The sequence below is a fragment of the Cibotium barometz genome, chromosome 26 (genome assembly GCF_041138505.1).
Source record: "Cibotium barometz isolate CiBa-2024 chromosome 26, ASM4113850v1, whole genome shotgun sequence".
NCBI classification, from domain to species: domain Eukaryota; kingdom Viridiplantae; phylum Streptophyta; class Polypodiopsida; order Cyatheales; family Cibotiaceae; genus Cibotium; species Cibotium barometz.
Window position 1 is genome coordinate 15,684,138 of NC_141071.1, and position 17,281 is coordinate 15,701,418.

General features: G+C 45.9%; 1 protein-coding gene across 4 annotated transcripts in view; it reads left to right on the forward strand.

Annotated features, from left to right (window-relative positions):
- LOC147623716 (TSL-kinase interacting protein 1-like) overlaps positions 1-17,281 on the forward strand; it is a 102,236-nt gene that overhangs the window by 83,487 nt on the left and 1,468 nt on the right. The gene's annotated exons all lie outside the window — the stretch shown is intronic.

Sequence of the window (17,281 nt, forward strand, 5' to 3'; positions counted from 1 at the left end):
TCAACACTTTTGTTTGATATTGTATTCATTTGTTGTATTGGTCCTGGCTTGGAAAAGTCCATGGATTGTTCTTGAAATAAATTCCTGAAGAGGGGCCGGGGCTTGTTCCCCGCTCAGCGTGGTGGTCTGTGAAACCCCCGTTCCCATCTCTCTCTCTTTCCCTTATCCAGACATTGTATCAGATCCACCATGATGTAACTTTTTGGTCTCATAGGTCATTATGGCCTTTTGAAGATGGTAATATAACATTTCATTTCTATCGTTATCTCTCGTACACGTGGTAACATTTCATTTCATTTCATTTCTATCTTTATCTCTCGTACACGTGGTAACATCTGTCACTACACGCTCCGTTGGGCTTACAGAGGTATCAGAGCAAGGATTTCTCTTGAAGAAATCTTTTCGGGGGTGACAAAACCATGTCGAGAGTTGAGGGAGACGAAGGGGCTCAAGAAGGGAACAACTACGAATCCAACCCAAAGCATCAAGGAGGGATCCAAGGCCGCCAATCTATCTCTCATGAGACCGCAATCATGACATCAGCTGAATATCGAGACTTTCAAAAGTTTAAAAAGTATCTTCAAGAAGAATAGTTCCTTGCTTGGAGAGCCGAGAAAGTTTGATACCTTTTATGGAAAGCAGAACACCCAGAAAGCTCTATCCTTCATGAAAGAGTTTGACACCGGCTTTGGAGGAGAGGACTTCTCTGAAAAGTCCAAACTCCGTACGGTCTGTATGCACTTAAAAGATGCCGCCTTGAATTGGTGGCTAAAAGTGATCCAAGATGGGATCGAGCCTACTTCATGGGGCTGATTTCAAAACTATGTTCAACAAGAAGTTCCTCCTTGCAACCTTTGAGGCAGATGTCCAAAAGGAATGGGATGAGGTAAAGCAAAAGGTGGGAGAAAGTGTGGCAACATATCTTAATAACTTTTCAGCCGTCTCATTGAAGTTTACCTCATATACTCCTATCCCACCATTGATGGAAATGCGAAAGTTTGCCAATGGATTACAACCAAAGCTTTTGCAAGCAGTGTATATGATGGGACCTAAAACCTTGGAAGAAGCCCAAGACAAAGCCTTGCAAGTCGAAGCTCTATATATGCCTTGGATGGTGGGCAAATCAAAGAATGAGAATTGAGACTCGTCCCAAAAGAAGAAGTTCAATGGGGAATCTCAAGCAAGGAACAAGCCACAAGAAAAGAAAAACAAGAATGGGGATAAACCCCCGTTGTACCAAAAGAAGCTATCCCGTAAGCAACTTGAGTATGTCAAAGAAGTAAATGTTTCCTATGTGGAAAGAAAGGACAAATGGTTGCAAAATGTCCTGATAAACCAAACCAAGAACCAAACCGCTCCAAAGTAATGCATTACCTAGAACATCAAGATAATACACCACTAGAGAAGAGGCAACTTTTCAAAGCTTGGGACAAAGTAGCAAACCAACCGATACTTATCCACTGCGATAGTGGTGCTACCCACCGCTACATCCATCCACGAGTGGTTGAAGCCATGAACCTCCCTTTGGATAGGTTCGGAACTCCTATTGAAATAGGTGCCGCTTTTGAAGGAATGTCAGCCAAGGTGACTCCTATTTTGGGAAAGCTCTACTTACAGATTGGAGACTGTGGTTCATGAGAACTTTGTTGTTGGCAAAATTGGACATTGTGATGTTATTTTGGGTATGCCTTGGCATAAGAAGATAGACTCGACCATTGATTGGGTTGGAAATAAGATTAAGATTCCTTTAAAGGCAAGAATATAACTTTTGATGTAAGAGTTGAGGGGAATTCCATTCCACTCATTAGTCATATACAAGTTCCTAAAGCAATAAAGCAATCTATTTCCTTGTACTTGATATATGTAAGAGTTCCAAAAGAATCTGAGGGTGATGAGTCACTCTCAACTCTTGATCATGAAAGGAAAGATTTCCTAAAGAAGTATGAGGATTACTTTGCAGACACTCTTTCAGGAGAGCTACCTCCAAAGAGACCGAAAGATCATAAGATTGACATCATGCCAGGAAGCTCACCTCCTAATAAACCTCCTTATCGAGTGAGTCAGGCTCAACAAGAGGAGATTATGAAGCAAGTGACAAAGCTTTTGGAAAAGGGTTTGATTCGACCTAGCTCATCACCTTTTTGCTCCCTAGTCTTATTGGTTCAAGAAAAAAATGGTTCTTGGCGTATGTGTATTGATTACAGGGTTCTTAATAAGATCACTGTAAAGATCAAGTTTCCTCTCCCTAGGATTGATGATATTGTGGATAGATTGGATGGAGCTACTATCTTTAGCAGGATCGACTTGAAGAGTGGTTACCATCAAGTTAGGATTGTTCCAAAGGACATTCGTAAGACCGCATTCAAGACTACCTTTGGACTCAACGAGTATTTGGTGATGCCTTTTGGTCTTACCAATGCCCCGACTACCTTCAACCGAATGATGGAAAGAATATTTTGAGCACATAGAGAATTTGCAACTATTGTTTTGATGACATTATTGTGCATTCAAAGAATGAAGAAGAGCATTAGAAGCACTTGGATATGGTATTTTAGGAATTGCAGAAGAACAAGTTGTATGTGAATGGCAAGAAGAGTGAGTTCTTTTTGTCATAGATTCACTACTTGGGTCATATAGTGTCCAACAGGTTAGGATGGATCCATAAAAGATCAAGGCTATTGTGGAATGGCCAGAGTTGACTAGTGTGCATGCAGTTCAAAGTTTCCTTGGCTTATGCTCTTATTACAAGAAGTTCATCAAGTGGTTTGCTGTGGTAGCAAGTCAACTACATGATTTGACAAAGAAAGCCGCAGGTGATTTCAGTCGGCCAAAGCTAAAAAAGAATCCTTTGAAGCACTAAAGTTTTATGCTAGCAAAGAATCGGTATTGATTATTCCAGATTTGTTGAAAATATTCAATCTTGAACCAGGAGGGCCATGCCGTGGCCTATGAGAGTCGAAGACTTCAAGGGGCCGAAAAGGCTTCAAACCTCACTATTTTGGATATGCTAAAGTGTTATGCTCTCGAAGCAAAGGATCAATGGGAGAAGTAGTTGCCATTGGTTGAGTTTGCCTAAAACAACATTGTTCACTCTTCGATAGGCAAAGTTCCTTTTGAGATTATCTATGACAAACCATTGTTGTTGCCTATTTGGAAGACCCAAGGAAGAGATCTTCCATGCAGATGAGTTTGTTCGAGATTTGGATACAGCCTTTGTTGCACAGGTTCGGAAGGCTATTGAGACATCTCAAGACAAGCAAAAGAAAGTTGCAGATAAGCATAGAAGGAAGGTCACTTTCGAAGAAGGGTATTGGGTGTTATTTCGTTTTGAAAAAGCAAGACTTAAGAAAGTCAAAAGCTAAGGAGCTCAAGGAACCCAAGCTTGCCCCTAGATATTATGAACCTTTTTAGGGTACCAAGAAGATCAACGATGTATGTTATCATTTGGACCTTCCAGACCATTGGAGGATACATAATGCCTTTCATGTCAGTTTATTGAAGCCATATACAGGTCTACCCAGATATTCTTCGAGCTTATGAGGAAGCAGTTGGTCCAGATGTATTTGAAGTACAGGCTTGGAACGTGTTGTGATCAAGAGAGATTTAAGAGGGAGGGATTGTACCCCTAGCTCTCTTCGTTGTATATATTTATACTGAAATGGAATTGATCATTATCTTACTTATGTAATGGTCTTGATTGGATATGCTCTAGTTTGGGTGGCAAGGATGTCCAAAAGCCTAAGGAGCAAGATTTATATATGGGAGGCAACGATGCCAGATATATTGGACATTCGCAGTTGGCCAGTCATTGGGACCGGATGACTATATTAGATTTCGCAACCAGACAGTCATTCCGACCAAATGGCCCAGATAACTGTATTGGATTTCATAGTCGGGCGGTCAATGACCAGATGGCCCAAATGACTATTGATGAACTCTCGAGCGGTCATAGTGATCAGATGGCCTTGAGGGTAGACTGAGCGGTCCTAGTGACCAAATGGCTCAGCACGGTTTGAACATGAGGATCATTACTGGTGCATTGCATACTAATGTATGTTTGAATTTCTTCGACTTTGTGTGCTATTTTTGATGCGTGGGCAATGCTTGGATTTATGGCATGTGATAGTCCACTGGGCTCGAGACTACCTGACTTGTACCTTGAATACCCAGTAGACGCAAATGATGCATACTTGTTTGTTGACTAGCTTGTGTCTAGTTTTTGTAGAAGGTGAGTATGCATTTATTATATCTAACCTCTGTTAGAGGCTATGAAGATTATGTACCATCAAGAACAAGGACATTGGTCAAAGAAAGGCATAAAGATGTTGCCAGAGGAGTAGAAGGCACAACATATATCAGGAAAGACCAGATGCACAAGAGCACGAGATGGGGCTAGTACCACGATCATATGCACGCCACAGTTAGAGGACAATTGTGATGTAAGAGGGAGGGAATGTAATTATTTAGTCCTCCTTGCTCTTTTCATATGATAGAACTCATACCCGGACACATGGGCAGGATGATGGACACATGGAAACAGGGTTCCTAATGCTAGCATTGGAAAAAGCACCCGTCTTGGTCAAAAAGCAGGAAAAAGCAAAAGTCAAACTTTATTGGCCAAAAAGTTGAGGGCACCGTTGGAAAGAGGACATCGAACTGGATCAAAAAGCTAAAAGCCGCTTTTTCAAAATGCAACTCCAGGGCCAAAAAGCAAGGCCCTGAAGATTGTAAAAGCACAAATCAAGAACTTTGAGTATTATTAATATTTAATAAAACAATAGCAAAGAGACAAAGCAAAAGAAAGAAAATAAAACAAAAGCAAGAGGCAAAGCAAAAAGCAAAGCAAGGCAAAAGCATGGACTCTCTCTCTCTCTCTCCCTCTCTCTCTCTCTCTCTCTCTCTCTCTCTCTCTCTCTCCCCCCCCCCTTCAAGTATATAAGAACCTTGTATCCTCATGGTGGAATATAGAGAAGTATGCCTTGGAGATTCTTGAAGAAGACTTGTGGTGGGCATCATTAGCCTCTTCTTCCCTCTCTAACTCCAAGCAATACCTTGGCGCCACCGTGCAGAGCTCAGGTGCCATCTTGTGTAGAAGTGTTGCCGCCCCAGAGCTCAACTTTGCTCCTGCCCCCCCCCCCCCCCCCAACCCCCACGCGCTTGCCGTTGGCGTTGCCACCGCCGAGAGCTATTTCCGCCGCCTGCCTCCGGCGTCACCACTGCCCAAAGCCGTTTTCCACGAGTGCCTCCGCCACCCCAGAGCCGGCATTTCAGCTGGCTGTTTGCCAGATTTTGGCCACTCTATACTCCTCCTCAGCCACCTGTTTACTACCCTCTGTTGCCCCCAATAGCACCACCTAAACTAAGTGTTAACCGCCTTCTTTTGGAGGGCTGCCGCCCATTGAAGAAAAGCTGCCTCCTCTCTTTTTGGTGAAAGAACCTTGGACAACCATGCATCCAACATCTCACCCTCAAGTTTCTTGTGAGATTTCTTGTGAATAACAAAGAATTGATTCGGATATTGGATATTGGTACTAGCTTGGTGTAAGTCTTTTGTGGGTCATCCTTGTGGTGAGCTCGGCATCAGCGATCTTGCGCCTCGACATCGACATCGACACTTTTGTTTGATATTGTATTCATTTGTTGTATTGGCCCTGGCTTGGAAAAGTCCATGGATTGTTCTTGAAATAAATTCCTAAAGAGGGGGCAGGGCGTGTTCCCCGCTCAACGTGGTGTACTGTGTGAAACCCCTATTCCCATCTCTCTCTATCTTTATCTCTCGTACATGTGGTTGCATCTGTCTCACTGCACGCTCCGTTGGGCTTAGAGAAGATCATATGTCTTCTATCCTTGTTGGCTTGTCGAGTGTAGGTCTCGTGCGCTTTAGCCAACGTGTTTACAAACTCCAAAATCTCCTGGTAAGACTCTGCCAATATGTTAGCTTTAGGCACAGAGGACCTCATGATACATCTTGGTCAAAACGGTCTTCCAAATGCTACCTCGTATGGTCACGCATAGTTACCACGGAACGGGAACGTTCCGGGAACGTCGGATGCTGGAACAGGAGAGCGGGAACGAGAACGGGAGCGGATCAGGAACGTCGGGGAACGCCACGTCATATGACATGTCAGCATATGACATAAAATGACAAAACATTTAAAATATCCAAGATTAAACTTTAAAGTCTTAAACATTAAAAATTTAAAGAGTCCAGACTCCAAATAGAAACTGAAAAGAAAGTACATCGCATGAGGATATATAGAAACTGAAAAAGAAAGTACATCGCATGACAAGTACAAAACTAGCCTCAAGGGCCAAGGTAAGTGGTGAGTCAAAGACTAGTCATCAGCAAGTGGGATCTCATCCTCCTGTCCAGGCTGTCCCTCAATCTGCTCATCCTCATGCTGCTCCACATCATGCTCTCCCTCTGGCTGATCTTCACCATCATTGTCATCAAGATTAAGGCAAAATCCAATAAATGGCTCTGGAGTACACTAAACCCTGAACTTGTTAAGCAAACGCAAGTTCGCATTAACAAATACAAGGTCATTTGCCTTCTGGACACCAAGCCTGTTGCTCTTCTTGCTTGCAATGCTCCCAAAACTGCTCCATAAGCGCTCACATGGCGAGGAGCTAGCACCCTGGCTAAGCACTCGAATGGCCAATCTTTGCAGCAATGGTGTATCTGCCCCACAATCCTCCCACCACTGTGCACTGGATATCTTGAACCTATCATTTTGTGCATCCTGCAAAGCGAAGAGGCCTCTCTTTTGTCGATAGAAGGAAAGGTCTTCACGAACCCCCCTCCTATCATCTGCACTGGGTACAAGCTTCCTCAAGATATCCTCCCAACCCTGCACAACCTCTGCATCAGTCTCTTGTCCTTTGCCTTGAAATTCTGGATCCACCACAAATGCAGCAGCCTCTAATGCAGAGTGATACTCTGTCCACTTGCCTGTCGCAAGACGAGATAGCTCCTGTCTCCTACCCCCATCCAAAGTCTGTAGAGATAGGATTCTCTCAATCATCCTGTCCATCCCCTCGTACACCTTGCCAATGCAAGGCTCATCTCCATCAAGAAGCCTCGACATAAGAATGATTGGCCGCACAACCTGCAACAATACCTCAACAGTGTCCCAAAAAGTGTCATCAAGAACTATGGACCTGCATGGAATACCTGCCCACTGAGGTACGCTCTCGCCATGCATCCCACTCCTCACAAACTACAAGCTGCCTCAAATGATTCTTCACTTCAAAAAGACGCTTTAGCATAAGGAAATTATATGCAAAGCGTGTATCTGAATACTTTAAGAGATCCTTTGGGGATCTCTGTTGAAATACAACCAAAATGTAGTGGTGGCGAGTGATAAATGAAACAATGTGATTGCCCATTTCAATAAAAGGCTCCACCCAGTGCATCTTACCAATATCTTTGAGGAGATTGTTGAGCCTATGTGACATGCAAGGAGTGAAGCAAATATGTGGGTACCTATCCTCAATGATCCTCCCTGCTGCCGTGTTTGAGTTCTCTCCATCAGAAACAAACTGGATGACATTATTGGGACCCACGTAATCAATGGCTTCAATCCAAATATTTGCCAATCTCTCTGCAGTTTTGCCCGCCTCTGAATTGTCAATAGCTTTAATAAAAAAGCTACATCCTCTATAGTACGCAAGAATACCCTGAATGGAGCGGCTCCTAGTGTCACTCCAACCATCACCCATGATAGTGACGCCACATCTACGCCATACATCCTGAATGGGTCCCAAGGCATCCTCTATGGCCGTCCTCTCTGTGGCTAGAAGTGTAGTGCGCAATGCCTCGGATGAGGGTGGAGCATAGCCAGGTCCGAAAGAAGCAATCTCCTTCACCATATCTGCAAAGTATGGGTTGCGGGCCTTTACCAAAGGAACATCTGCAGCATAAAAAAAACGTGCCACTGATGCATCTACTTGTGCCCTCCTCCCAGGGTGCCATGATGCCACAAGACTAGCCTACACTGGACCTCGTGAAGCCTGGGTCTGGGAAGCATTTGTTCCATGTGCGGATGGCTGTGGAGCAGCCCCAAATAATGGGGTAGATGCACTCGCTGAAGATGCCGCGCCTGCAGGTGTAGCTGATGATGATGTACCTCGAGGATCAAGAACAGAGGGCCAACTCCCTGCTGCATCAAGTCTATCTGCAAGTGCCTGCAATCGTATGATATCTGCTCCTGACACTATAGGGCAAACAGAAATGCCTTTGCCTCTAACCCCCAACAAATGGGCTCACACATGATCCGTGCCTCCAGTCTTAATGGATCCACAAAAGTGGCACTTCCACTTGCCTGACCCTCCTCCTCTTGCACTATCATATCTAGACACAAGATCCACCTCATTCCACCAAGGGGATCTGTTTTCTGCATCTATGCCACGAGGAGGTGCCATTGAAATTGATAAATGGCTGAGAATTAAAAAAACATGCAAAATGCCCTTGCATGAGACATAAGTAAAGTGTCCACAAAGTGGGAAAAAACGCAACAAACTAGAATCTCCAAAATCCAATGTTCATTGCGTCAAATTTTAAATCTTACCTGCTCAAGACTCGAGTGCCACCCGAGCAAAAGAAGGGGCCAACTTGCCAAGGCCCAAGAGGAGGGGCCAAGAGGAGGTAGGGAGAGTGTGGGGCAGCCAAGGCTCAAGCCTCAACGAGGTAGGGAGAGTGTGGGGCAGCCAAGAGGAAGGGTGGGGTAGTAGGTGGAATGGAGAGTGTGGGGCAGCCAAGGGGCCAGCCAAGAGGAAGGGTGGAGTGAGCACTCAAGCAGCAGGCTCAGCCAACAAAATAGGCGCAGCAACGAAATAAAACCGTACGCTGGATAAAAACTGCCGCCCCGACATCGCGAACATGCGCACTTGTCGGAACGCCCGAAACGGGCGTTCCGCCCTACGTTTCGGCGTTCCGACAGCCGTTCCGCCACGTTCCCCGGCAAGTCCCACGTTCCGGCTGCCGTTTCCGCGTTCCGGGCACGCGTTGAGCTTTGGAGCGGCGTTCCGGCGTTCCAGGAAGGCGGAACGCCGTTCCGCGGTAACTATGGTATGGTGTCCTTCAAATAGCTAAAGAAAAAAGAGTCATTCAACATAGCTAGAACTAAAGGCGAAATTTGTTCCCACTTACCTTGCTGGTTGTGAACATAACACTTCAGCATGTCGAACGCCAATTGATCGTAAATCTCTGTCTAGACGTCTGTCTGTCGGTGGGATGCAGTGGGAAAAATTCAACTTAGTCCCAAAGTTATCAAATAATGCCTTCCAGAAATGACTGGTAAACTTGACATCTCGATCTGAGACAATGGTCCTAGGTATGCCACCTACGGGGTACCAATACCGAATAAATAACCTAGCAACATCTTTAGTAGGAACATTAGCCCTACAAGGAATAAGCATAACAAATTTGGTAAAACGATCAACAATCATCAAACGCTTGGACTAGGAGGCAAGTTCGTCACAAAATCCATCAAGATATCCTGAAAAGTACTTCCGGAATGGATAAAGATTGCAACAAGCCTATCTTCTTCCCAGGAGGAGCTTTTACTTTTTTGACAAACCAAACAGTGTTGCACATGAGTGAACATGTCTCGCCTCATTCTAGGCTAATAAAACTGCCACTCTAACTTCTCCAAAATTGAGTTCATGCTTCTATGACCACCAATAACGCCATTATTTGCAATGTGAAGAAGAGTTGCCTGGAATTGTTTCAACACACAAAGTTGACCTTTGTATAACAACCAACTATGGCGTATCAAGAAGTGGCATGGTTATGTGGCATCTAATGCCTATTTCCATTGAGTACCGAATTCCACAGAATTTGCATACTTGTGCTTCATTTCATCGAGTCCTGTACTAGCAAATTCCATCCGTGTGGATTGGATGTGAGACACGGTTCCTTTCTTGCTCAAGGCGTCGGCCTCTGGGTTGGCCTTACCCGATAGATGCTCGATCAATCCATCAACCTGCTAGAAAATCTGGTTCCAATGGTGTTGACGGTCACTCCAATTTGCATTTGGCATCGTCTAAAGCCTAGTGATCTGTGCGAACCTCAAAATCGCGCCAATAAAGAAAATGTTTCCAATGCTTCAAGACTTGTATCATTGCGAGGAGTTCCCAGTCATAGACCGAGTACTTCTTTTTTGCAGGGATCGGCTTACAGGACATGTAAGCAACTAGAGGCCTATTCTGCTGCAAGACGGTTGAGGAGTGGTTGAGTACTTCAGGTATGGTGCGGTACGTTACGTGTGTGGTATGATTACACAAAGCATACATCAGGATAAGTACTTTGAGTACGTTCACCTTTTCAATTTGCATATATAAATAGTAATATATATATTATAAATGACTTACAAGTTTATAATTCACCTACAAGGTGCTCACATACATGTAGGTGGGGTATGAGATGATAGGTGTATTGTACATGAAATGTCAAATGCCCTAAGGTGTACAAATAGATCAGAGACACTAGTGTAAATTTGAAATCATCAATGATATACACAAATAAGTATGAAAATAAGAAAGCTAGTGAGGACCGAGTACAAGCTAAAATATAAATAGATCCTTGTGCGTTATGAGTCCATTGAAAAGGAAAATTGAGGGAGTTGAGGGCTAGGAACAAGGGTGCAAGAAGCATGAATAGGGGTTTGAAGAGTCAGTATCAAGCAAAGATGGCACATAGATAGGATACAAAGTGAAAATCAATCAATTAACAAGTAATTCTTTTTTTAAGTACGGGTACGGAAAGCAAGGTACCCGTACGATACGTATTGAAAGTACCAAACAGATGAGTACGAGTACGGAATGAAACTATGGGTCATGGCTCTGATAGCGATGTTACTCCCATCGGTGATCACCATGAAATGGATCATCCGAGGAGACTAATGATAAACAAGGCACCTCAAATAATGCAACCTTATCATCCTAGGAGGCTAACGCTAAACAAGACACCTCAGATAATGCAACCTTAAGGCCCTTGTAAGCTTGTAAACGTAGAGGGTCCTCTGAATCCGTTGCCTCCAAGTTCTGACACCTTTAAGCAGATTAGTAAGAGCTGACGAGACATTAGAAAACTTGTCGATGTGGGTGGAATACGTTTGGCAAATACCCACAAATGACCGAATGTTATATATCGTTTTTGGAATCTCCCAATTAAGGATTTCCGCCACCTTTGCAAGGTCTAATCGGATGCGCTCAGCACTAAGTATATATCCGAGGTAATGAACCTCGTATAGATAAAATTTTATTTTTTTCTCATTAACCTAAAGGTCGTTGCTTTTCAGCAATTTCATCACTTTTTCCACGTCAATATCGTACTCCTCATCTGGATGTCATCCAAAAAGATAAAGACACACTTGCCTATCAAATCCTTGAAAACCCGCATCATCATGCGGTTAAATGTAGCAGGGACGTTTGTTAAACCAAAAGGCATGACCATGAACTCGTAGTAGGCCGGCTAAGTTCAGAATGCAGTTTTGGGGATGTCCTCATCTACAATTTGTACGTGATGGTACCCACTTTTGAGGTCAAGCTTGGAAAACACCTTTCCTCTATTCAACCTCTCTAAGATGTAAACAATCCAAGGCATAGGGAACTTGCTCTTTACCGTCAGCTTGTTGAGCGCCATAATCTACGCAAATCCGGGAGGATCCATCCTTCTACCTCATGAAAAGGATGGGCTGCGAATGGAGACACACTAGAGCGTATAAAACCGACTGCAGCAATTCGTGGAGTCGACGGCCCAACTTTGTCTCCCTGACCTTGCTTAGGCAATATGGAAATTTATTGGGGGGTTTGGAACCTTGGAGGAGCTCAATTTTATAGTCCCCCTATCTATATGGGGAAGTTTGGGAGGCAGGTTATCTCGAAGAAAGATCTTCTGGAACCGGTCATGCAGGCCTTAGTACTTCCCTGAAGCTCTTATCACTGTCTGGGTGGTCTGAACATAGATCACTGCACATTGTGCACCTTTCTGTATCTCTCGTTTTGCTTGCATATGGCTAATGATTGGAAAGTTTGATATCCTTGGTTCACACTTAATGGTTACAGGAGACTTTGACACATTTCGGGTAATTCGGAATGTGTGTTGGTCCCAATCAATGTCTAGGGTGAACTTGTGAAACCACATGATCCCTAAGATTATGTCTGCACCTACTAGAGGGGCAACCATGAAATCACGAGCGAATTCGGAGCCTTGGATGGCTAATTTTGCACGGCGAGCTTCAAACTTGATGTTCGTTGTCATACCCTTGCTAAATCCCTCCACTCTCGATGTACTGAGCTCAACGAATGACGGGCTCTCCGAGCGGCCTGTTCCATGACCACGTCCTTTGTATGCCACTGTCAAACAAAGCCAAATGTCTTGAGTAACTCGTTTCGCTCATACTCCTGGTCATGGTTGCTCTTCTACTTATCTTCGAGCTCCAGTTGACAATGCGCAAACCGTGGGTGTCAGTGTGGGAGGGTGGCTCACCAACGGAAACTATTGAGGCTGGGGTGGTGGTCTGAGCATGGGTCTTCTTAAGGTAAACCTTAGAAGTGTGTCCTTCTGGATGACAAAAGAAACACCACCCCTCCTCCTTGTATTGTCTGTGCTCTTTAAGACAGAGCTTACCACCTGCCTTGCCTGCCAGAGCCTTATGGTTTGGAGTAAGGCGAGGTCAATTATTCAAGTACTTGGAGTCAGAGGCTCCCAGGGTAGACCTTGATAGGTTCTAGTTCTAGCCCTTGCCAGAGGCAGTGACTGCCTTGGCTACTCAAGGTTGAGATGTCCTTGGTTTTTCGACATCACATTTCGTCTCAGCACTTCGCGCTAGCAAAAGTGCTCGATTAAAAGTCTTTGGTTCAAACATGCGCACATCCCACCGGAATTGCATCTCCAAACCATAGAGGAATTGGCCTTGTTTGTCTGCGTTTGATTTTTGCAATTGTAAAGCTAGGTGAGTAACTTTATTGTAAAGCTAGATGAGTGGCTTTATTTGTGAACTAGAGGACAGGTAGCACGTTCTGGCGCAATCCCCGATACTCGTTCTGGAGTTGTTCAAGATAATGAGACAGTAGGGACCGCTTCTTGAGGTCAGTGACAAATGGTCTCACTCGTAGACAGCAACTCCATAATTGGAATTGACCTGGGCGGCCCAATTAGTCCACCAAGAGATGGCTTCCCTCCCAATGTAGCAACTAGCTAACACCACCTTCTCTATGTTTGACATTCTACTAGCAACAAAGTCGGCTTCAAACTGATGAATCTAGGAATACAAAGTTGTGGAAGATCCCAAGGGCCTATTAGACCAAAAGTAATACAATGGTACCATGGATATACTGAGCCATGGAAAACTGAATGATGAAAAAGATTGACTTCTTGGAGATCTTCCTTGACATGACATGCTTTCCATAGGTGCCTGACATTTGGCCACAAGCCTAATGCCTTGAACACCTATCATCATTCCAGAGGGTGATTCATAGTATGGACTAGCACTGCTTCATGTGCGGGACTTGCACACCTAACCAAGACTATGTATACGGGACTTGTACACCCACTCTAGATGCTTAGAGTGGAACTCTAGCTGACTTGTCCCGGACTAGGGCTCACAAGGGACGAGTTTCCACTCTAGGTCCTGCACCCCTATACGGATATATGTCCACGTGGCATCCAAGTGGGCGATGCACGTGACAACCCAGAACCTATACATAAGTAGAGCTTGCAAGTGGGTTACATATGATTGTGTGGGACTTGGACATTACCTGACCAGATCCTAGACCTAGATGGTGCTTGGCGACACGTCTATGGACAAGGGCTCCCAACATGCACATTGCCCATCAGAAAGGTGTCGTACTAGCTGATGTCGCATAAAAGTAGGCCTCCAACAACGGTGGGTACTATTTGATGAAATCCTTATCCAATCACACAGGGTTGTGTGTTCCTTTGTCCTTGAACTTGGTAAGAAATCGCCTCTTCTTGTGACCGTTGCAGTGTTCGGATTGTGTTAGAGGATATGTGCCAGGTCTAGGACTTCAGCCGTATCTATGACGTTTGGCTGCCTTTCATCTGGTACATCCGAAGGTGGAGGTCTCATATACTTCTTTAGCCAAGTGACATGAAAAACTGTATGCATAGTTCAATTGGAGGGTAATGAAAGTCTCATGTTGACGTCATTTATTGGAAAAGGTTCGAAACTCGTGAATGACAACTTACAGCATTGCTTGCTCACTTGCTTTAGCCGTCATTGCTTCATAATCCTGACAGGCCCAATCTTGGGGTCCTTGCGATATTTGTTTGTCCACAATACCTGGAACAACCTAAAGAATTCTTTAACCACATGTCCAACGCTCTGAAACCACTGTTACATGTGGCGTAGTGGAAGTCTTCAGAACCCGCAAAGGAGGCAAAATAGAAATTAGGGAGGGTTGTTTCCAGCCATGGCTGGCCAGCCCTTGGAGGGAAACTACCTCATGCTAGGAGGAGAGGAGAAGGGGGGGGAGCCAGCTCTAATGCCAAGTAATCTCACAGGCCTGATCAGTGAGAACAGGACTCGTGCGCCATGTGCCTTGTACGCATGGGGTCTGACCCGCCATGCAGATTCCCTCTCTAACCATGGAGGGTATGAATGATGTTGGTCCAAATGGAGCAGATGGACTTGGCTGGAGATGTGAGGGTACCTCTATGGCCTCGCTTTGCAGCAGGCCTACCAAATGTGTCGTACAGCTATGCTGTTGAGGTGATCTCCCATCTTGGGCTAGTGCTCGAAGACCAGGGCTTTGTCAAAGTGTCAGGGGTGGAAACTGTATTGATCCTGCAGTGAGAGAGCCAGAGGGCCTGCCCACCTGTTGCTGCGTAGAAAAGAGGGGGGCCGATCCATGTCAGCAAGGCTACTACCGTGGTACGTACCTAGCACTAACGCTTGGGCTTAGGGACTAATCCAGCAGGATTAGGGGAGCCCTGGGACTAGGAAAAGCAAGCGGATTCAGGTGGCTAAGGTTCATATTTAGTAAATGCAAGGTTATTGGCTATTCATGATTGGGGGGTTCTTTATAAGCTCTATGTGTGGTCTGGACAAGAGGCTTACTCCTGCCGTGGACATGGCGGAGCACGGGTAGTCTTGCTAAGGGTCCCTTTGGTGGTATGGGACGCCAGGGCAGACGCCATGGACTTGTGGGAGTGGAACCTCAGCCCTTGGCGCAGGCGGACGTGAACCTACAATTGCATGGTGAGCTTGCATTCACCCCTTTTATTTGGTTTCTCCAATCTTGCGTGCACCCCTTTTATTTGGTATTGGATGCGAGGGCTGACTGCCATGGACTTGTGGGAGTGGAACCTTAGCAGTTAGGATAGCTTTTTGGTATCAGAGCTATCCTAACTGCAAAGGCGGAAAAAAGCAAGGTTTGTGTGTCATTTGTGTTTTTCAAGGTCGCCTAAGCCAGATATCTCTTAGTCACAATATCTGTGTTTTGAGTAGCTCCACTCTCTCTGATGCGATGCGCAGCCCATGATCTATATCAATCGCCGTCTTTTGCTTTGATGGCTCCGCCTGAGCACTTTGCATTGTGCTTTCTCCACGTCGCCCTGATCTGCCTGTCAATTGACGTCGCCTAGATCTGCCCGACACGTCCACCAGTCAGCTGCATCTTCACACCCCAGCTGGCCAGCCACCTGTCGCCCTATCCGTCAACTGCCTTGCCAACCATCTGGCTGTCCTCTGCTGTGCAACACTCCAGGGGTGCAACATAACGAGCTGATGGTGAAGGCCATCTGTCAAGCAGCAGGGTAACCTATTGACTTTAGTAAGCCTTATTAAAGTTTGTTTTTTCTTCCATGCCTGCGTCATCCTGGTCTGCCTGGACCTGTCGCTTCTGTCAGCCTGCACCATCCATCAAAACGGCCATCAGTCCGATAACCAGATGCCGTCGGTTATATTCGCTCGTCAAGCTAAGACTCCATCAGCTGAGTCCAGCTTGCAAAAGGTCTATTAAAACCTTTATTAAAGTTTTTTTAAAACTTTCTTAAAGGCTATTCACATGGGGATGCGCAGTTTTAGTGCCTCTGTGCTTGCATCTTCATCAAAGACACCGAGTTCTTCATCGCCATGGTTATCTTTGTCAGCATGAGCTCCATGAGTCATCAAACGCATCTTCATTCATGCGTGGACCCCAAGCCCATGTGGGTTGGAAACGCTGACGCAAAAAGGCATCATCTTCACCGACATCTGAGCAGGGGGTTTCCTCCCTATAAATCACCTTTATTCTGTGTGTGTGAGTCAGGTCTTTTGCCCGGGGTGTTCCCCAAAATGAGATGTAACAATCTGGTTTGCGTTTTCTCTTGAGTATCCATTCCCATGTCATATCCTCACCTCTCGCATTGCAAGTCCTGAGAAAGACGGGGACCAGGGTTGTCACCTGGGCACCCTGAGAGGAGACTCATTATGATTTGTGACACCGACTCTGCCATCCACCGGATTGACTTCTTCCTCCTGAGGATCCTCCCCCTCCCCCCTCCCCCCCTGTGCGCACCCGCCCCACGCGCGGATACCCTGTGGATGGACACTTTCACCCGCACCGGAGTCCCCCCTGGTGGTTTTTGGTTTTTCACAGGGCAGCCTTCTGACAGCCTCCCAAGTGGCAGATCAGCGATGACCTTCCATCTCCCCCTCAGTGAGTCCGTGTGGTGAGCCATAAGGGGAGAAGTGGGCGACAGACCACCCCCCCCCCCCCCGCCCCTCTCCTCCCCTTTTGAGGTCAATGGCGTCGCAGTCTACTGGTTCACATACAGTGCGACCCCGGACTGTGGCACTCGAGATTCCCATCAGGAGGAGGCCATCCCCTTCTTTGATTACTCTGCCCGGCTCGGCTGTCGGATCCTCCTTGAGACCACAGATGGCACCCTGGCAGCACAGCAGCATTGGCAGGCACAGGGAGTCCCGCCTCCACAGTCACACACTAGCTCGCAATGGGAGATCATCAGTAGCATAGCAGCCTGGCACATTTGGCGAGCTCGTTGCAGTGAGGCCATCAACGGCCCGATATATATATACCCACCCCCCCCCCCCCCCCCCTCCGAAAAAAAAAGAAAAAACAAAAAGCTGAGGTCATCTGTTCCATTGACGCCACCTCACTTTGAGTCTCACTCACATGCACATCCTTGTGACGACTGTAGCGCAGCTTCGATTGGGCCCTGGACTCCACAGTCACACACTAGCTCGCGATGGGAGATCATCAGTAGCATAGCAGCCTGGCACATTTGGCGAGCCCGATGCAGTGAGGCCAT